We start from the raw sequence: 21,740 nt of genomic DNA on the forward strand, positions 1-21,740 counted from the left end.
TATAAAGATGCAGACAGAGATTGCACCAAACTCTCCCCAATTACCCACATTTAAAAGTAATAAATGTGGATCGATAAGTGATAGAGGGCCTGTTAATCGTGGACTTACCCAGTTGTTTTCCAATGGAGAATCTCCTTTCTCGAATAAAAATTGCAGCTTTTACAAGCTTACCATTGATTTATTTCATTGTTTTCTTCCTACGGGCTAAATTCTGCATTGAGCTATTTTTGCAGTACTCATTTGAATTAAATGTTGTTGTTTTTTTTTTAATCGTTTGGGAGTGTTTAAATTCTTAAGAGACTCGCCTTTATCTTATTAAAAGAGAAATTGCAAGGATCGGAAAGCTTTTTATTGCAATTATGGCTTTTATACGCGAGTAATTTGTTTTTTAGATATCCCAAATGGAAAAAAAAATAATTTGAATCAAAGGGAACTTAATAATCAAGACAATATAAAGTAAACAACCTTGCTGCTTCGGGTGCGTGAAAACGATAGTGACGGCCCACTTTGTTGGTCATCCAGCAGTGAATAGGCCAACAAATCTAGTGGATTTTATATTCTTATTTATTTACAGCTTGGTTCAGCGAGCCAGTGCTGGAATGCTATTGACACTAGCAGGCATGGATTAGACCCCGTTCTGTCTCACTGTGAAGTTAATTGAGGGAATCCTGCTCCCACAGTGGCCTGGGACTGTCTCAGATCATGCGGAGTCAGCTCACAAAGCACTACAGTTTCACTTTTAATTTCACTTGACGATTTCTGAAGCCAAACTGATGAGACTGCATCCGATTAATCATTTCTCTGTGACCTTTTACACGCTCCATCTGAAACAAGCCCTCCTCATCACAGACCCCCCCCCCCCCATCCTCCCAATCCTCCACACCGCCATTAATTTAATGCCATTTATATGATATAATGGCTTATTACGGTGTCACTAATTAGATTGTACAGCAGTTCGATGTGTCACAATCCTATTCTATCATTAATAGCTTCACTAATGGTTTGATTTTGCATATTCACATATAACTGTGCAATTATTCCGTATTGCTTTATGTATTTACATACAGCAGCAATGCTTGCTGCTACTGCGATGAACAATTTTCCAGATGTAATTAGGGTATTATCAAAAAAAAAAAAAAGAGTCTCATCAGGAAATGCCACAGCTTATGTCCACGGATGGCATTTAGTTTAAATGCCCACACGGCTGATAGGAGGATGAGCTACTGTCTTTTTTGTCTGAACATGTGTTATTTATGGGCAGTTTTTCACGTAAACAGCCAATTAATTAAATGTCACAGCGAAGCTCACATTAGCCATGTGTTTATTTGCTCACAGAGCATATTGTGATGTATGAAAATTTGAGAAAAGGCAATTGATTTTTGATTGATGTGGTATTATTTGCTTGTCATTGCTTATTCTATGGAATTATGTATGAACACTTCCAATATTAGAATATGAGTTGTTTATAGCTTAGTGGTAATTCCCTTTTTTCCCCTATTTGTGCACTCGGATCCCATCTAGAAAACCTCACTGGTACATCCTGATCTCTCAGTGGAGTTGGACATTATTGTGTCTGTTGTGCAAATGTTTTACTTCCACATATCTGGACACCGAATAATTCCTCTCCTTCTGGCTTTGTTTTTTCTGTGTCTCTGTTGGTCCTTAATTGTGAATTTTTCCAGTCTTTTTACAGCCTAGTAATGATTTTATAGCAGGCTGTTTTATACCGGTGTCCAAACCTGCAGCCTGGGGGAGATTTAGTGTGCTGCTGCTGTTGGGTAGTGAGCTCTAATTGGAAGGTCAGAGGGATGTGTTTCAGAGTAGCAGGAGATCACCCGCGTACTGCAGATTTAAAGGTTATCCAAACCCACCCGCGGACATAAAGATGTAATTTAACTGTTATTATATTAGCTATCTGGATAGAGAATATTGCATGAGGAACTGATTTGATTTTTTTGAAATCAGGCTGAAAAATGCTTCATTTCCCCCACTCTCTATATATGCATCATGCATCTACACATACTGTATTAACGCACACAAAGGGTATTATAGTAGGTACATACTGTGCTATTTTGGACATTTTAGATGCAAGTGGAACAGTCCTCTTGGTTGCTTTGACACCAGGAAGATTTTTTTTCCATCCAGCCATAGCGTCTCTCTTAAGAACAGCTGCCTCTGGTCCTGCATAGCATGCCAGAAGTTAACCACACTGTAGGCTTGGCTGGAAGGCTCAGACGCCTGTGCGCTCGACTCTTTTGTGTGTCTGAGGGGCTCTGTTTCTGCATTTCGTGCCACATTTCGTGTCTATCGCCAACCCTTCTCTCACGCTTGCCTTGTCCTGTGTCGTTGATGGGGTTTGGGTGGAGAGCGGAGCGAGGAGAGCGTGGGGGTAGAAGGAGGAGGGTGGCGGCTGGTAGATAAGTGGTCGACGTCTGGCTCACGCTGTCGAGGTTTAGGCTCGGGTGGGCTGGGTCACGTGGTGGGCCCACAAAAAGATCTCCCTGGGTGATTCTTGGCACGCAATGTTTTGAATGCTACACACAGTTTGTAGACAGACTACTGTACATTCACAGACACGCACTTTTGACATTTGGTGACACAGAAAAACTGCCTTCCAATCTATTTGAGGCAGGTATCTAAGCTGTGTTGTGCATTTTGTGTACCTGTCTGTATCCATGGCAGTTCTCCTGTGCATGTGCGTGCGTGTGCGTGTGTCCGTCCAATTATGGCTCAGTGCCTTTCCACCCACCCTTGGTAGCAATACAGTTATTGACAACTGAAGAAAGGTGAAGGTTCTGCAGACAAAGAGGCAGAATGTGCTGACCAGAGCATCCAGCGACAAAAGGAGCCATGAGTCTGGGCTGAGGCAAGGATGCAGAGAAAGGATATCTACCATAACAGCCTGGCTCGTATGAACCAGCTTGGCTGATAGAGATGCTCTGATACCATTTTTTTGCTTCCCGGTACGATTCTGAGTACTGATCCGATACCAGCGTGTCATATATTTTATTATGTTTTAACAGCTGTACTGGATGGGATATGATTTCTATCTTTGTTGTCAGTCTGGCTCAGGTTAAACTCTGTGTGAAACATGAACAAACACAAACAATGAACACCACAAGACTTTCTTTTATCATCCAATTTGACGGTCAGTTATAACTGAAAAAGAACATAAATAAACTAATTTAACGTAGATTTTATTTAGGGCTTTATTACGTGATATCGGATCAGTGTATAAACTCCAGTACTTTCCGATACCGATACCAGTATTTGAGGCGATACCGATACCGATATCGGTGGTATCGGAGCATCTCTACTTGCTGTCCAACACCTCTATTTTATTTTATTTTATTTCTTCCCTTCTTTCCCTTTTTCCTCCCTCTATGTCCTCTTTTTTCTTTTTCTCTTTTCTTTTTCAGTCTGCCATTAAAGCACAAGAAATTGATTTTCTCATCCTTTCTTTCCCCCCTTTCTTTATTTAATAGCCCTCTGCCATTGCATACCCCTCACAGCTAAAATCAATACAGTATCTGCATGTACACTGGGATAAAATACAAGTGCACACTATAACAGTGTCACAGCGGGGGTAGGCTATTCTTTAGCCAGCGTCCTGTTGTTCTTCATCCTTTTTACCTGTTTTCTCTGCCTATTGTACACTCTGTTTGTCCCTGTGTCTTTTTTCAACCTCCTCCCTTAGTCTATCCACTCTCTACACCCACCTTCTCGATTATTTGATTCGCATTACATGCCTCCTCCTTCCTCACTCCCTCCCTCTCATCGATGCAAAGGCATAATGCACAAGGGTGAGAAAGTTAAGAGACTGAAAATGCATTTACAGTGCCCTTCTTCTCCTCTTTGCCTCCTCCTCCCTTCTTGGGATTGCTTGTAATGAGAGTCTAAATGCGTGTATGTGTGTGTGTGTGATGTGTGTGTATGTAATGAGAGTGATATCGGTTCTTATGGGGGTCAGTGAGAGCACAGCAGAGCAGGACACTCACCATTATAACCTTTCAACCTGTGTGGATATTGTGCAGGGGTGTAAGTGCATGTGCATTTACGTGTGTGTGTGTGTGTGTGTGAATAGGTTACACTATATATGCAGAGCTGACTATCAGCAGTCTTCTCCGCTTTAACCTTCTTTTTGTCCTCAGTCGAGCTGTCTTGAGAATAAAATAAACAGGCGAGCAAATGTAGGCTCAAACACACACGGAAACCCTCAAAGAAAAGAAGTCAGGGAGAACTGACACACTGTTGGAGACACAGTGACACCACTTCTCCATCCCTGTCTCTCTTCCTCTCCAACTGCTACTTGACTGTATTCAGCGATTCCGTAGAGCTGCATTGAGAGTTGTCAGGCCCAGTGTGGAGCTCCCATGCTGGGCTTGCCATTTCCTTGAGCTCTCCTCTCTGATGACAAATGACCTGTGTCTCTAGATCAGACACTGGGAGCTGCCGTGGGGGTGGGGTGAGGGAGGGTTTAATAGTGTAAAGTGCCCGGTTATATGAACTGAATTTAAAAAAGGTGCTAGTGGAAGGCGGTAAAGAAAAAAACAAAACAGCAACACGTCCATATAGATGCACCCATATCTGTGTACAGTACACACAAATAACTAAATAGACAAACTACTGGACACAATGAAGCTCATCACAGCCCAATGCTAAGAGAACATTAACGGTTGATTGAATGCACTATTGCAATTTCTACAAAGTCCTGGCTAGACAAAGAATACAATAGGTTCCCATTAGACATTAAGCCCGAAGAAAAGTAAGTTCAGAATTGACAGGGTGGTATTGCTGAGTAATTTAGGGCTATTAGAATAGCAGCTGATTGGACACGCTATTATATCTGTGTATTACTGAGTAAATGGCCTCTGATTCACTGCTCGTCACAAGACGGGGAAGCCCAAGGGGGGCCGGTGTGACTAACAGTTCCTCTTTGTTCACACCAAGGTTTTCAACGGGCCTTCAAGACCTGTTTTTAAACAGAAAAGCCTAATTCATCCCACATGGTTCATGCTCTCATTTTCTTCCCTGCATTTTTTATTCATTTTCACATCCATGCACACACATCGCAGAGTATACCTGCGCACACCCACGGCCTGAGCAGTCGTGTACATGTACAAACACGGACAAAGACACACATTTACATGCATCCGCGTACACACACCTTCACCCTCAGCTCCTGCTTGGCTGTACCTTCCCAGTCAGTCAGTCAATGTTGGATCTTGCTGATTCAGACAGCTGTCACAGCAGCATCAGCACTGGGGTCCACGCCAGACAGACACCATGCAAGCCACGTAGACATTATGCTGTGTGTGTGTGTGTGTGTGTGTGTTGGAGGGGGATGTGTGCGTATGTGTCCGAGCCTGAATCAGTTTAGGTTAATTCGCGTTTAACTGTATTCAACCAAAATGTATGCGGTTATTGCAGTTTCTATATTATTTTACAAGGGCAGACAGGTTGGCCATGTGGTTAGATGATGCGGCCACAAATGAGAAGTCACAAATTTGACAGCCAGCGTTGAATGCTCGTGACGTTGTACCCTCACCTGCTCATTAATCGTAACTTGGCCCTGATAAGAGCGTGGGCTAAAAAGACCTGATTTTGTGACAGATTGAATATGACAGCCATTTGATGACAAAATGTTTTTTAGTGATTTGATTCTGAAGAAAAATTCTCCTCCGGAATTAACTCTGTGGGAAATTGAATTAACCTCAAACTCAAAGGGTCAGTTCACGCAAATTACAAAAAAAAAAAAACACCACACATTTTCTCACTTGCCTCCAGTTGTATAGTCACGCAATTTGTTTTTTGAGATATCCTTTTCTGAAACGTCTCCCTTACCCTTATCCACTCTCTCCCACCCACTCCCACTCAGCAGTGTCCCTGTTGCTCTGCAAAATCCATAAACCCGGCAACAGTGTTCATAGGCACTATTTCTCTGGTAAAAAGTAGTTCCAGCAACAACAACAAAAAATTGGAATTTCATCCAGAGTAACCGGAACATGTATAGTTGAAACTAAATTAAAAAAGGGATTTCTTTTGTGTATTTTGGATAAAAACTATAATTGGCATGTCTATGCAATTAGCCTGTACATTGATAAGTGAGTGTTTAAGTACAGAGTGTTTATCAATCTGTGTTTTCACATGTCTAAATGCATTAGTCGTGTGTGTGTCTGTGTGTGTTGGTCTTTTTAGAGAGTAAGCCCATTGGTGGTTGATGACTGTGTGAGCACCACTTGGGGTCCTTAGCTCCTGCTGTGCACTGAGTGGAGGTGCCCCCTCCATAGATTTGCCACCATCTGTTGGCTGGCACTTGACAGACGCATAGCCTTCTTCTGCACACACACACACACACACACACACACACACAAACAGAAACAGAATACATCCGTTGCACTGTTCAACTTTGTCTACATTATTTACTCATTTTCTGTCTCCCAAACCTTTCCCACCCACACTTTCATTCATTAACTTTTTTACTTTCATCTTTTTGTTTTTAGTTTTGTCATACCTACCTAGTCATTCTCCCTGTAGCCAGTATTTATCGCATCCGTCTTAAGTCATTCATTCATCCTTGTTTTTTTTCTTCTTCTTCACTTCCTCGTGTCCTTTTTCCTCAACAATTGCTTTCCTTTTTTTTCTAAACATCTCCCCTGTTCCCTCCATCCTGTCTGATAATAGCGTTTGGGTGTGAAAGGCTGTCATTAAAGAGATGCCCCCCTCTCCTGCTGGGAGTAATCATCTATGAAAGAGGACACATTAATGTTACCAAAGCTAACACTGTGTGTGTGTGTGTGTGTGTGTGTGTGTGGTGTGTGTGGTGTGTGTGTGTGTGTGTGTGTGTGTGTGTGTGTGGCTGTATGAGTGGTCCATGATGCCAACATGGCTCACTTTGTTTCACCCAGCACCCCCTCCTCACACACTCGCCAAATCCTTCCTCAAGGTCACAGTCACTCGAACCAGAGGCTGTGTGTGTGTGTGTGTGTGTGTGTAGATCTCAGTCTATTGCTGATCCCATGACTCTTGCTTTCTTGTACCTTTATGAATAGGGCTCATTCTCTGCTGAATCACTGGCATATTATTTCAAATCCCATTTTTGAAATTGGCAGATAATCTGCAGACCAATTTCACAGGAATTGATGCTGAACTTAAATACATGTGCACATACTTGTGTGTCAGGGAGTGTGCTTGTGTCAGCGTTATGTGATGTGTGTTTTGTGAGTCTGTGCACAACCTCGGTTTTTTTTGTCAGTGTTGTTTGTGTTTTGCCTGTGTGTGTGTGTGTGCATGTGCGTGTGCGTGTGTGTGCGTTTGTGCGCCATCTCTGTGTTTTATCCTGCCTCCCAGGGTCCAATGCTCTCTGGCTATGCTGAAGGTCAGAGATGACACTGTGGGAGAGGGGTCAGTCATCACTGCCACCCCTCCATCTCCTCTTCTCTCCATCTCTCCATCTCTCCATCTTTCCTTTCATGTATTCTCATCTCTCTCCTGTGTGGCTCTTGGTATGTGGACTTTATTAAATTTTCCTTCGGGTGGGTGACGGAGAAGACAGAAGGGGATCAGGGGAGTCATCCCCTCTTTGCTGCTTTCATCTGTCTCTACTCTTTCATTCCCGCGAGGGGACTGTGGATGTAGGGTCCACGCGGTGAAAAGGTAGCCCAGAAACCTCTGCCCTCTTTGGGCACTGTGCTTCACGACAGCTCCCTGATTCCATCTGGAGGTCAGCAAGTGGAAGAGAGATAAAAAAAGAGATCTCTCTCCCTCTCCTTTCACACATTACACGCTGCACTCTGAAGCCTGACAGAAAGGTAAAAACTTTATTCTGCAGTTCCGCTCTTCTCGTCAATCTTCTCAATCAATAGAAATTAAGAAATGTGCTTTGCAGCAGCAAAATCAGATCCAGCCTGGGATTGCTTTACAAATGTAGTTAGTGAGATGGTGAGCTCTTCTTTTAATGAAAGGGTCAACAGATCCTGTTCTGCAAATGCACACACATTTCAAACACATCAAGGCAGGTTAGTGAAAAGGTGTGTGTGTGTGTGCACATGAGTGTTGTTTGTCTTTTTGGTTCAGGGTAGATAGGTATAGTTATGGAGTTATTGCAGCACTACAGTGGTTTATAAGCTAATAAAGGTATTTTATTCACTCTATCTACTATAATAAATCCTTCCTTTCCTTGTGATCAGGTTTGTGTGTGTGTGTGTGTGTGGTGTGTGTTTGTGCATGCGTGTGGTTGCACACTTGAGAGTGAGCGAGCAAGACACTTGGAATATTGAGGAAAGGCAGTATAATTGAAAATGGATTTAAATAATATGTATACAAAACTGAAATGAAAGCCTGCAAAGCTTATTGAATTTGAATGTGAAGATTCAATATGGTAAAAATTAATTTCTGTGCAGTTTTGTGTGTTTAATGTCATTACATTGGTATGTGATTGTAAAGAATGCAAGATACACGAAGACCTACAATGCTCTTTTCACTTTCTTTTGTCAGTTTTTCAATAGCTGCTCAGTTGTGATGGTGATACTGTCTTGTTTTCATTTTTTTTGAACAGTTCTGAATCATATTGTGGTCTGCCCTGGGGCTTTCTGGCTCACACTGTCTCTGTTACAGGCGGGAAATCAAATGAGGTAATTGATTGCTTAGGGTGATCCTTTTCCCCTTTTTATGGCTGCTTACGCTGTCTGTGCACTGTTTATTGGCAGCGATTATTTATTCATATTTCCCATTGGGAAAATGGGTATATAATGAAATTAATCAATATCACAGGCTCAGTTCTGCCATCAAATAGGGTAAATATGATACAAAATTATCCCATCCTGCTGACCTTAATCATGGCCCGCACTGCAGATCATTTGAAAGGAAAAGAACATTGAGTCAAACATGCAGAGGACAATTATTCCACTGTTTTGTATAATGTCTCCTTTGGGCAAGTGATTGTGATTTAGACTCGGCCAAGTATTTGCTTAATGTGATCATGTAGAGGTCACGGTCACAAGAACAAATACCAATCCTAGTAGTGTGGAACTACAGACATTATGACTGCACCCGGTGGGCAATTTGTTAAAACAATCCCACAGGGGAGTGTGACAGGTAAAGTATTGCTTTCCCTCTTGTTTAACTCTAAACTCTGGAGCAAACAGAGCGGGATTAATAATTTGTGTTAACAAGAAGGATGCCAGCTTCCTTTCATCCATCCTCAAATTGTGCCCCTCTTTGCTTCCACCCTGTCACCATGCTGATTATACCTGACAGTTCCTCCTTCTCATCATCAGAGATGACAAAGTGTTTCTCCTGTGCTCCCAGAGGCTCATCCCTCACCCATGGATGGCCCAGATCACAGTAGGAGCAGATATGAGAGCAGGGAGGAGATCCGTCACGACTCCCCTTTCTACCTAGAACTCATTTGTCAGCTTTTGGATAGGCGAGTATGTGGCATCTCTTAGCGGTAAATGTGATTTATCCACTAAGCTGTTGCTTGCTGGTGGCCAGCGTGGCTATAGGAGCAGCCAGACTCACATTTCAACCGATTTATCTGCTCGCTCGAGTCTGAACCCACAGTGATAATAATAAAAACGCTACCGGTCGAATACAGGTTACAGTTTTAGTGTTTGTGTGCAGAAAATGAAGATCTTTGTCCAGATTGTGTAATCTAAAAAATATGTTACGTGACATACTAATACATCGTCACTTTAACACTTTAACCCTCATGTTGTCCTCGGGTCAAATTGACCCATTTTCCTATGTCAATGTTCTTTTTAACTACCCAAAATAACATGATAACAAATCTCTAATTTTGGGGTGTCGTTTTCAATTTTATAGCATTTGAAAAAAATTGAAGTGGTTTTGAAACAGTATTGAGTAAAAGTTGACACATTCCAGTTTGTGATTATCCATCAACATACATTCCTTTAATTTTAGACTAAATAATTTCAAATTTCTGCTTTTCTAACTCAAACATTAGATATAATTTCCTATAAATGAGGTTTACTGACCATAAATTCCAAAAATAACTGTAAAACTAAAGTTAATAAGTAAATAAGTAAAGTAATAAGTGTTGCGTAGTGTTGAACATTGAAAAAAGCGTCAAAAGTGTTGTAAGAAAAAGTTAAAAACATCGATAAAAAGCATCAACAAAAGTGTTGATTTTCAATTTTGACGGGAAGACAACACAAGAGTAAAAGAGTATTTTTAAAGTGAGGTTTTGTTGTTTTGACAAGACAAATGGAAGAAAAACAAATACAAATTCAAAATTCAAATTGACCCTGTTGCTCACGAGGACGCCCTCATGACCATGATGGCATAATAGTATTAAATACAATCATGTTCTATTTGTATCCGCACCACTGCATTCCCTTTCTCTGTTTCTATAACAGGAGGAAAAGCTCAGCCACTTAATTTAACACAGCACTAGGCTAATATAAGGCATTGTAGGCAGCGAAGACAGGCATTTAGCGTTACAGTATAAAACAGGATTAGGGTGGTTCAGTGTGGGAAGGAGGCGCCGAAGATGACAGCTTTAGCCACACGTCTCACTAGGTGTCACTTAATACAGCTCCACCGCTGAGCCCAAATTAATTCACTCATGATGACTTCTGCTCTTTCATTCTCTTTATTTATATATTTACCCTTCTTCCATTTGTTCCCCTGTCTCCTTTTTGCATTCCTCCCAGTTTTAATTGATTCATTTAATTCCAGTCTTTTTTTTTCCCCCCAATGTGGCAGCAATCAGAATACCACAAATTTGCAAGAAAATTAGTGTATTTCATCCCTGTAATTATTGACACGAGGGGAGGGTGGGGTGTGTTTGGAACAGTCAAACATGCCCATTACTGGTTTCTTTGAAGCCTGCAGAAGCTTGTTCTGTCAACAGGTTTGCCAAGACACCATGACATGATTTACTGTCATCTATCAACAGTTTCCTTCATGTAAAATAGTTTACATGCACATGCAGTGAAACAGTGACCACATTTCATAACTGGTCAGAATCATGAATCAAAACAGATTTGCGACATCGTTTCCACAATGTTGCAGCGTGTCATAATTCATGATGATGGTATGGGAAAAAAAAGTATTTTTTTGTTGTTGTGGCATTGAGGGGGGTGAAGGGATGGAAGGACTGAGAGGGGGGTGAAGGGGTTTAGGTTTTTAGACTAATCTATCTCCAATCTGGCGTTGTGTGGAGAAATGCTGAGATCGGACCATGGCTGGAGGTTAAGTCAAGTCCCCCGTGTAAACCTACATTCTTCGAGCCCTAATGGCGTCTTGCGTTCGTGCCTCCAGCAGTCTGTGTGTGTGCGTGTGTGTCCGTGTGCATTTTCACACTTCTACCGTATCAACTTATATTTCCACTGTGTGGCGTAGCATGGGGAGCGAGGGTCCCCCGAGGGCTCTGGGTTTATGCTAAGACCATTATAAAGGGTCGTGATTGCGGACGCTTGTGTGAGAATGTGTTTATGTATGTCTGCATGGGGCGCCAACAGGACCCTCCCTCGGGGCGGGTTTTAATTCCAAATGGACGTGTGAGGACAGGCGGAGTAAAAAAGTGTGTGTACGTGGGAGTGTGCGTGAGCGCGCAGGGCGTCCATAGATGCACTGTATAAAATGGTTATTGTAGCGTAATCAGTGTGGTGACCTGAGTTAATATTGAGGAGGTTGACCTTTTCTGTTGGTGGGAGATGAGGTGCGCCCTCCATCCCCTGGGGCTTTGTGCTAGCATTCGTTCAACGCCATGGCACACACACCACGCGCAACACACCACACACCACACACACACACACGCACTCAAGGCATCGTCGCATTGTCTCAAATGGCAGAGTCAGACACAGCTCAGAGGTGTCAGTCCTGCGCCTGTGTTTCAAGCCATTTATCCCACAAATGGATACAAACAAGCTGATTTGTTCAGTTAAAATATCTGATAATGAAACGTCTTCTGCTGGAGCTGAAACTAGAAACAGGCTTGACGGCTCTATAAAATGCAGGAACAACTCGTTGGGTGTTACAAGCGAGCCATTGTTCATTTAAAAGAAAGACACCTTATTCACGCGCTCATATCTCTTGTTTAATTTGCATCTGGGAAACCTGCCCAGTCATACCTACCCATGCCTAGGAGAGTGGCATAATTAGATCACAGCAAAGACTGCTTGTTGTTTGTTAGAAACTGCTTCACTTATCCTTTTCACAACCTTGCCATTCTCCACTTTTCTGACTCAGTTATCCTCTGACTTCATCTGCTTGCATAACCTCCCATGATCTCTTCCTCGCTCTCACCACTTAAATCTTCCCAGTGGTATTCCATTTGTGTTTATTCTGCCAGCCTGCCCTCCCCCATGTCTCCGAGTCCCCGAGGAAACATCCAAAGCACAGAGCCCCAGGTAGGGAGCCCTAGGCTGGGCTTGTAGCTGCTGTGGGACCCCTCACAGGGATTCACAAGCTCTAGAGACCCTGTATTAGCTGCACAAGGTCTGGAATTGCACCAGAGAGAACAGCGGGCAGAAAATAGTGGAAGAAAAAAAGAGTCAGAAAAGAAAATCATAATATGTGGTTTTGTGCACATTTAGGATCATAAACATATGGAATTTGTTTTGAATTCACACTGCTGAAATGTAAATGCAAAAGTCCCCGCCTTGTATGCCTCGAACCCTTCCTACATATGAACCCCTGCCTCTCATATTTGATCTGACAGAAAAAAATTGGTCGCAGTGGTTTCAGAGGCCCCTGTCTCGGCCTCTGCTTTGTACAGGGATAAGATGATGGACCCCCTCCCCACACACACCACCCACCCACACATATGTGTCCACATGAATGCGCTGACAAGCATAATCACACACACACACACACACACACACACCACACACACACACACACACAAGCATTCAAACAGGCAGAAATGCAAAACTGTCCTACAGATTCCACTCTGGTTTCACTTTGCTGAGTGCCTTTCAGTAGCTGAACATATACAACCTGTAATCATTTCTGCATTGTTGCATACAGCCTATGTGTTAGCATTCCACTTTGATGGACAACTCTACAATAGTGTTTTCTCTACAGTAATCCTCTATGTGAATGAAGCATTCTTGGTACATAATGACGACAGTACAATAAGTATTATTAAACATGTTTGGTCAGAGTTGAAATATACAGTACTGTGTTGCCCATTGTATGGCCAACTTAAATCCTGGTGTTAGCTCATTCTCTCTTTGTATGCACAATACATAAAAAAGTACATAAAGAATTAAGAACATAATTCTTGAAATCTAAGTCTTTTGAACCCTAAAACAAATATCTCTCTGGCGTGCTGTGGCAAAACACACACTTATTTAGCATTCAAAACATCTTAAAATGACTCATGAGAGCTTTCAACCTTTTATCTCACACGTTCAATTGATTTGTTTGTGACAGAAATAACAGAACAAAAAGGTTTGCAACATAATGTGCATGAATTTGTGCCCCCAGCTTATGAAGCAACGCTCTCTTTCTCTCTCCTCTGAGTGTTTGTGCGTCTCTCTCTCTCTTTCTCTCTCTCTCTCTCTCTCACTGTGTTATTGAGCTTGTGCTTAGTGTGGGTCAGTCACATCCGTCATTCTCCGATGGCCCGAGTAGCAATATACTGTATGCTAATTGTTTGCTGCTTAATATGCTACATCAATCAGGACTAATTATGACATTGTTTCAGCACTCAGCGTTGTTTCAGCAAATGAGACCGAGTGGGTGAGAGAGAGAGAGAGAGAGAGAGAGAGAGAGAGAGAGAGAGAGAGAGAGAGAGAGAGGGGGGAAGAAAACAAAGAGAGAGACGCTTCATGAGTAGAGTATAACACAAATGCAAGTGAAGATGTGCAGTGCATAAAATAGTGCACCGTGTATATCCACTACTCTGTGTTCTTCATCCCTCGGGGGAATTCCTGCATTATGATCACTCCGCTGTTGTTTAAAATGTGAATTTACTTCCTAGCGCTTTCACTCTCGGATGAATTTAGCATTATGCTTTAAAGATCATATCTGACTGTGCAGGAGCTCCAACAACATGCAAACACACATATTAAAAGTCTGTCTATGATCTGACTTTGCGTTAATCACCTTTCATGATTGATTACCTCAGGAATTCCTTTTAATGGGCTCCCATCGCACAGTGTGAGCGCCTCTTATTATGCTGAATCATTGAAAGATATTGTCAAGTGCCAGGTTATCAAAATATTATTTCTCCTGTCAAATAAGCTTTCAAGTATGCACACATGCAAGGCAAGCCCTGCCGTGTACGCTCTCCCTCACACATACACACACCTTTAAAAACTTTTTGGCTGCGCTGTGTGACCTCCTGGTCGTTGCCAAGTGCCTGGGATGGGGGCCCTCTGGCTTGTAAGGCTTTTTAATGGACTCCTAGACAGTCCATTTCTATTGTGTGTGGAGAACAACTCTGGTGAATGCAACAAATTAATCACATTTGGACCCACACTGGCTGCCACTCTTCAGAGTCAGCCCCCTTGCTAAGGTGCAACTAGTAGGACTAGATGGGTCAGACAAGCACAAAATGGAGGGCTGAGGGAAGGACAGGGGGGAACTCTTTACTTTAACCCTCAGCTGAAAGAGGAACAAGGCTCTCATTTTGTATTCTAGCATGGCCTTTTTCGCGTTCCTACTGGCATTCCTGCTGCATTTGTAGTAGTAGGTATACATGTCTTTGTGTGTTTGCGTGAGTGTGTGTTTGCGTGCGTGTAGGCAGAGACAGAGAGCGTTCTAGCTGTTCTGTTGTGGCAAAGGTCAGCTTGTAGTGCCAGCTGGAGAGAGGCCTGTGAGGCCCTCCAGATAGGCAGACTTGGGAAAAAAAGGGGGAAAGAGAATGAATGAAAGGGGGGGGGAGGCGGCGAGGTGGTGGGCTGCAGGAAATGATGCAGAGACAACATTTACTATCTGATCGTGTAATGTTCATTACAACACATAGGACGTAAAAAGCAGGTGCTATCAGATAAGAAAAACAACATTGGTTAGTTGGTTTCAGATTGTAACAAGCAGAGGCAGAATGAGGGTATCGTGGGAAGAAGGAGGGGTGGAGGAGATGGAGAGTGGAGAGTTTAATGGGCAAGAGGACGTGAAAGCATAGAAGAGGAGAAAGTAGCCAGCAAGAGGAACCCCTTAGCTCGCAATGGCCCCTGTTCAGTATGCATCCCCACTTTGGGGATGATAGTAGGGGCAGAAGAAGGCCATTGTTCCTCTCGGATCTTCCTCCCCATTGAAAAGAGAAGAAGGCAAGAGGCAGAAAGAGGGTTAGGGTGTGGGGCTGACCCGTGACCCGCAGACACCACCACAACCGGGGCTTTTGTCTGAGGGTCGGGCTTTCCGTGACCTCCTCCATGTAAAATCGAACCCTTAGAATCCTCCCTTTCCCCTTGGACCCACTCGAATGTGACAAGGTCAGGGTTCAAACACTGTAAGGGGCCCGGGGGCAGTCAAATAGAACTGAGAGGTGGCATAGTCCTTATGCGACTGTGTGAACGTGCATGTGTGTGCCTGGGTATGCGGATGTGTGTTTATATGCTTGTGTGTGCAGTTGTTAAAAAATCTGTGGTCATGTAATGTTATAAGGGGGTGGATTTAAAAGAATGGCTCTCCCAGGGTTTTAGGGTGGTTAAACTAATTCCGGTTTTATGTTCATTTCAACACCCTTTCAGTCCTTTTCTACGTGCGTGTGTATGTGTGTGTTTGTGTGTGGAGTTACTCTGTTTCTTGCTGCAGATACATCATTTGTCCTTATGGTAACAGCATATGGAAAAGCCAAAAAACTAACTTAAATGTGTTGGCCAGTCACGAGGAAGTTGGAAAGCCTTGAATATTGCATATGCAATGGAGATGGAGTATTTTTATGACTTCAGTGCTTGGTGACATCAACTGTTATTGAATCAAGATAATCAGACACACACATTCACACAACATGTCTCCTTTATTTCTTTATCCCTCTATACCCCACTTTATTCTCTGTTTAGTCTTTCATCATTGTTATATCATAGTTTATATTCATTGGAGAGCCCATATACTACTGTGAAATCACAGGAGCCTGACTGTTTCCATGTGTTGGGTTTTATTGCCGACTTCCTGCCTCACTAATGTGGATTTTATCAACTCAGCATGTGGATATTGATGTTTGAGCAAAAAGTAACGTTTCCATTTTTGAAAATTTCCAACCAAACACTCCATGACACAGTTGGTGCTCGAGATTTAGGGATATGTTCCTGGACACACGTAGATTCAGTAATGTGTAATAAAAACACATAAACACTGGTTCTCTCTCTTTCGTTCTTTTAGACACGCACGCACCCCCCCCCCCCCCACACACACACACACACTTTAGAATAATATGCTTTTGGGATAAAATAAATCACCACTAGATCACACGCACCCGCCGTGAACTCTTTGGCACAGCATTCAACAATATAAATGAATTTCATAGACCTGGCCAGTGACTAGAAAACATATTAACATTTTCCTCTATATTTCAAGCTTGTCAAATGATGAGGGCAGACGGGACATACAGCTGGTAAAACCTTTTGACTGCATTTAAAGCTATAGCAAGTGGGAGGGAGAGCGGGAAAGAGAGTGAGAAGAGCTAAATGTGGAAAACATGAGGGTGCTGGCAGAAAAGCAGGCAGCCGAGCAGTGGGAGATCAACAAAGGGATGGTTTGACATGGCTCTGTCAAACCAGTGTAATTACTAAACACCCCAAATTACATACCCTCATTTAGTTGTACCCTATCATTTACCACTATCCACATAGCGCTCTTTTTACTCCTACTCTCTGTCCTGCTCATTTGTGCTCGCTTTTTCCTCCTGTTTTCCCCCTTCTTTTGCTTTCTCTCTCATTTTTTCTCAATTATGTCTCTCCGTTTCTCCACCTGTGGTTCTCCTGAGGTCTTTAGTGTTATGTTGAATCCTTAGCAGGGTCCTGGGTAAAATGTATGAAACATACATTTTATTTCCAAGTTGGCTACGCGGCGTTTTTTTCTCGTGAAAGGTAACACATCAACATGTGCTTGCGTGACGTAAACAGTGTTCACTTTACGGCGTTGAAAAGATCTATGACTATGATTTTTGGCACTGATGGCAGCACCGACTCACTGTTATTAAGAAAAATGCCAGCAACGATCAGGGCGGAGGCCTTGAATAACAACCAACATCAATTGTCTGTCCAAGATACACTGAGAGTCGGTGCTTTCTCCACGTTAAAGGGAGAGACCTTGTTGGAGAACATTTATTTACATTAGTCTCCTGACAGTGAGTGAAACATAATTCCCTTAAGTTCAGCCTCTTGCATTTCAACATGCAACATGGAGGCGACCATATGTTTAGAAATCAGGAGCTAGATTCGGGGTTAGAGTGCCCACTGTGTACATCTGTGGGCTCCTGTGTGTGTATGCACATGCTTGTGCATGTGTGGTGAGGGGTGTATGCTCGTATTAAGCCCCTGTGATTGTCCTGTTCCGATTACAGTCTTCCAGGTTTGCTTGGATTGGCACCAAAAGTGGCAAAGGGAGACACCAGACATGAAGCAAAGCCCCTGCCACAGACTAAATACCAGGCTAAAATGCCTATATCCAGTGTCCCTCTGTCTTACCCACAACACACTGTTTGACTTTCAGTGTGTACCTTTTTGATTTAGTTCAAACCGCTTTCCATGCAGCCTCGCTAGCTGAAGTGTCTCATTCTGTTTGGGAGAGAATTTAGCACTTTGGAAAAAAGGTTGTGTACCAACATTTTGTGAGTGTTTGCACGACTTGAGACCTTGTGGATAGATCAGACTGTCGGGACTATCTGCGCCATATCTCTGCTGTGGCAGCACACTGATGATGTCATAAACCTGCTCCAGACCCTCTAGATCATTGCTGACACTTTCACGGTTGACGAGACATGGAATGGGCCGAGCACCTCACATCAAGGGAGGGATTCCATTACTGCTCTCGTAACTCGTAACTCACACACACACGCACCACCACACACACACACACACACACACACACACACACACACACACACACACACACACACACACACACACACACACTTGTCTATCTATTCCCAAAAGGCAGACGTAAGCTAGAGGACACCCGCCTATTGGACACCCATTGTGCATGTCTGAAGATGTGCGCATCTTTCCCAATGAGGACATTTGGGGTTTTCAGGGGTCGAGGAGTGTGTGCACAGTTGGTCTCTGTGGTGATAATCGCTAGGCGCGGCCTCTGATTTATTGTCCCATCAACGGCCACGGAAACCATCAGCAGAGCAATGCAGATGAGCGGAGAGGTAACAAGATGAAAAACGACAAGTGCAAAGGAGAAGTGAAAGAGGACTGTGATCAATAAGAGAGAGTGGTGTCCATTTGGGTAATGGACAGAAGATCATAAGTGGACAGGGTCAGAAGCAGTTTCATTATCCACTCCATCTTGATCGTCGTCTTGTGGCCGCGTGCATCCGTCACGTGCACGCTTGCAGGTCTATGCAAGTGAATGCGCATCTTTGAACAAATGTGCATGCTAATGTGTGTGTGGGGGCCTCATGTACACACTGGTATTCAGACAGGTTGTGAGTCAGCTCAATTATCTCGGCTATCAGCTCTTTTTTTTCTCATCCCGGCCATGTTAAGTGAATTACAACTGAAAGAGAAGAGGCTCATTAGACAGCCAGTGTGAGAAGCTCACACCTCTTTAAAGAGGGCATTAAGGTGATGTTAATCAAACGTCCACAAAATAATAACAATAACAATCTTGATCCGTGTGTCTGATTTGATAACCTTACTTGAACCCTGACAACTTCTGCATTATCTCATCCAAGTGCTTCTCTCCCCCCCCCCCCCCCCCCCTTGCATTTGTTTTAAAGATGCAGGTTAAGTTTCCAAGTCACCTCCCAGAACCCCATCTCTCTGCAGCATTCATTATCTGATTCCACCTTTTGCAGCAATGCTTTGAAGTGTATTTGCATTGTAACTGGCTGCCAGGTGTTCTCTTTTCCCGTCTCTCTGTCTCTTTTTCATTCTCTCTCTCTCTCTCCTTTGTTCCCTTCTGCATTTCTCTTGAATTTTTCTCCTAGTATCCACAGTCTCTCCTTATCTCTTCTCTGTCTCCCTATTTGGCTTCCGAGTTTTTTCCAATTCCTCTATTCACTCACTTCTATTTTCCCCCCTCTGAGCCGAAAATGGACTTAAATGGATGAGGTCATGGAAGAGCTGTCAACACTGTGATCATGTGGCCGCCAACGGCTTTGCTAACAGCTGAGGATGTGCTTTCAGTGGCAAATTTATGTTTTGTAATCTCAGGAGAAAATTGCCAGTTCAATTATGTGGAAAGAAGGACAGTTATTTTAGCCATATTATAATAGAATATAAAAACTAACTTAAATTTCGAGGTCTTAAACAAATGAACACTAAACTGATCTCAGGAAAGCAATCCCCTTTATCCCGCTGTCAGATAACTGGTGTGTCTGGTTATGTGTGTGGTCACAGCCTGCCTGCCTGGGGTGGCGTACCTTTTCATCACACGCTGAGACATCACAGTGAGAGCCTGTGAGAAGGTGTTGATTTGATCCCACATCCACCCCCCCAATACACACACACACACACACACACACACACACCACACACACACAGACAGACATACACACTCTTTATCTGCTGAGGGATTTTCCTTTCAGCCCAGGAGGAATGTATTTAATGATTTTCAGAAGCAGATAGGATCTCACTTGTCTCACATACACCATGCAGGTAAGATATTAATATTGAGCTCCCTCAATGTGTGTGTGTGGTTGTGTTTGTGTGTGTGTTTGTGTGCATGCCTGCTTCTTGCTTGTTTGTAATTAGCAACGTTTCTGTAAAACAATGATGAAAAAATGCCAACTTTCTATTTAAGAAATGAACATATGGTGTCTATTGTTTCAGATATCTAGTGCGGCAACAAATATGTAAACAAAGCACAGACATTCACAAACCTGATGGGTCGATGTAGAGGGGTTCAAAGTCCCAATAGTGTTTTGTTTCTTCCACAAAAATCTTTAAATTAACTTATTTATGCGTGCCTTCCGTCAATGAAACAGTGTTCAAATGTAGACACAACACTCAAGTCATGCACACATGTCAGCTGATAGTAAAAAAAAAACTAATTGTGTTGTGCACTTCAAATCAGGCGTTATGCTGACTCTCTCGGCAATTCATTTATCTCTGTGGTTCTAACTTGACATACACTGCTGTTGTTGCTGAAATGTCGAGTACTGCCTCCTCCGCCTGAGCTTCCTCTACTGTAGTCCATTTCCCAATGAAACACTATACTCACCGTGGCAAGGTTTGTCTCTGGAAGTTATGTAATCCATATATCAATAATAAGTGTTTGCTGTGTTGTCTTCTCTCAGCCCTAGGCAGTGAGTTAAATCTTTAGCATGCTGCTGGATTAAAGTAGAACACCGACTTATTGGGATTTTAGCTTATTCGCCGTATCCCCAGAGGTAGATAAGTCCATACATACCCTCCTCATCGCCTTGTGTCGTAACTCTGTCTGACGCACCCACCGCAAGCCCAGCTCAGCACAGATCCTGGAGGTAACCGGCTCCATCTAGCCTACTGCTCCCAATAAGTGACAAAATAACATGTTCCTATTTACATATTTGTATAGTCACAGGGTGTACAATTAGCAAGGTCACATGAGACACAGCCATCTTCAAACTGTATACACACTGGGAACTACTACTAGTAGCAGTGCTTCGCCTTCTGAGAATAGTTCCCAGTATGTATACAGTTAGAAGATGGCTGTGTCTCATGTGACCTTGCTATTTGTACATGCTGTGACTATACAATGCACAACGTGGAAATAGGAACATGTTTTTTGTCACTTATTGCTAGTGCAACTCCCCGATGTGAGTCGAGTGCACATGTGAGTCGCGCATGCTCAGATTTAAACTATGTACAGCACAACATGTCATACAGAAATTTGTGAACTCCATGAAGTAATAAACTTTTCTCATTAAAAAACAATAACAGAAGATGGGACTCATTTTAAAAACGTTTTAGCTATTCATTTATGATAGTTTGATTGCTAACGTTAGCTCAAAACGCCATTCAACTGACAACCTTTGTTGTGTTTGATTGCTAGCTTGTAGCTATGCTAGCAGTCCTTTCAAGAACATTTTAGAAATCTATGGTTGTTTGATTGCTAACGTTAGCTCCAAACGCCATTCAGCTTTTACCTTTGTTGTGTTTGACTGCTTACTTGATTGAACCAACTTTGTTAAGTAGGCCAATTTTTACTGTATTGACATTACAGAAGTCTCTCATTAGCATCTTGTAGGCTACTCGTCGCAAAGTGACGCTTGCACGACTCAAATCTGCACTCGACTCACAATCGCATATGTATGAACTTATCGAACTCTGGGGGATACGGTGAATAAAGTCCCAATAAGTCGGCGTGCTCTTTTAATGCAGCCAGGATTCCTAATGCAAAGATTGTACTTGTATTCATGTATAACCATATTAACAGTATCCTTGACTAAACTGGATTGGAATGGCAACTGGCATACAGAGAGAGTATAAGTAGGAGCTGTTTCACACCTCTTGCTTTATTAGTCACAGGTCAACATTTACTTTCACAACCAGTGGTGAAAAACCTTGACAGTTTGGTGCCAAGTTGTTGATTTGTTTGCACCTCTATGTGAGATGTGTGTGGAGAAAGAACGAGAAATAGAGCCAGAATGTGAATTGCGAGTATAAATA

At 42.8% G+C, this 21,740-nt stretch overlaps 1 protein-coding gene and 2 long non-coding RNA genes across 4 annotated transcripts in view; 2 read left to right on the plus strand and 1 right to left on the minus strand.

The window, feature by feature from the left end:
* efna5b (ephrin-A5b) overlaps nt 1–21,740 on the plus strand; it is a 93,617-nt gene that overhangs the window by 16,947 nt on the left and 54,930 nt on the right. The gene's annotated exons all lie outside the window — the stretch shown is intronic.
* On the plus strand, nt 13,915–20,863 carry LOC116689560 (uncharacterized). The gene is made up of 3 exons (XR_004332033.1): nt 13,915–13,925; nt 20,666–20,669; nt 20,725–20,863. It is a non-coding gene; the product is annotated as an uncharacterized LOC116689560 (long non-coding RNA).
* The window catches only part of LOC116689561 (uncharacterized), a 414,017-nt gene continuing 412,699 nt past the window's right edge, over nt 20,423–21,740 (minus strand). The window contains exon 3 of the long non-coding RNA XR_004332035.1: nt 20,423–20,594. This is a non-coding gene — a long non-coding RNA (uncharacterized LOC116689561). The remainder of the gene's footprint in view (nt 20,595–21,740) is intronic.

This window comes from Etheostoma spectabile, chromosome 5, assembly GCF_008692095.1.
Source record: "Etheostoma spectabile isolate EspeVRDwgs_2016 chromosome 5, UIUC_Espe_1.0, whole genome shotgun sequence".
Lineage (NCBI taxonomy): Eukaryota > Metazoa > Chordata > Actinopteri > Perciformes > Percidae > Etheostoma > Etheostoma spectabile.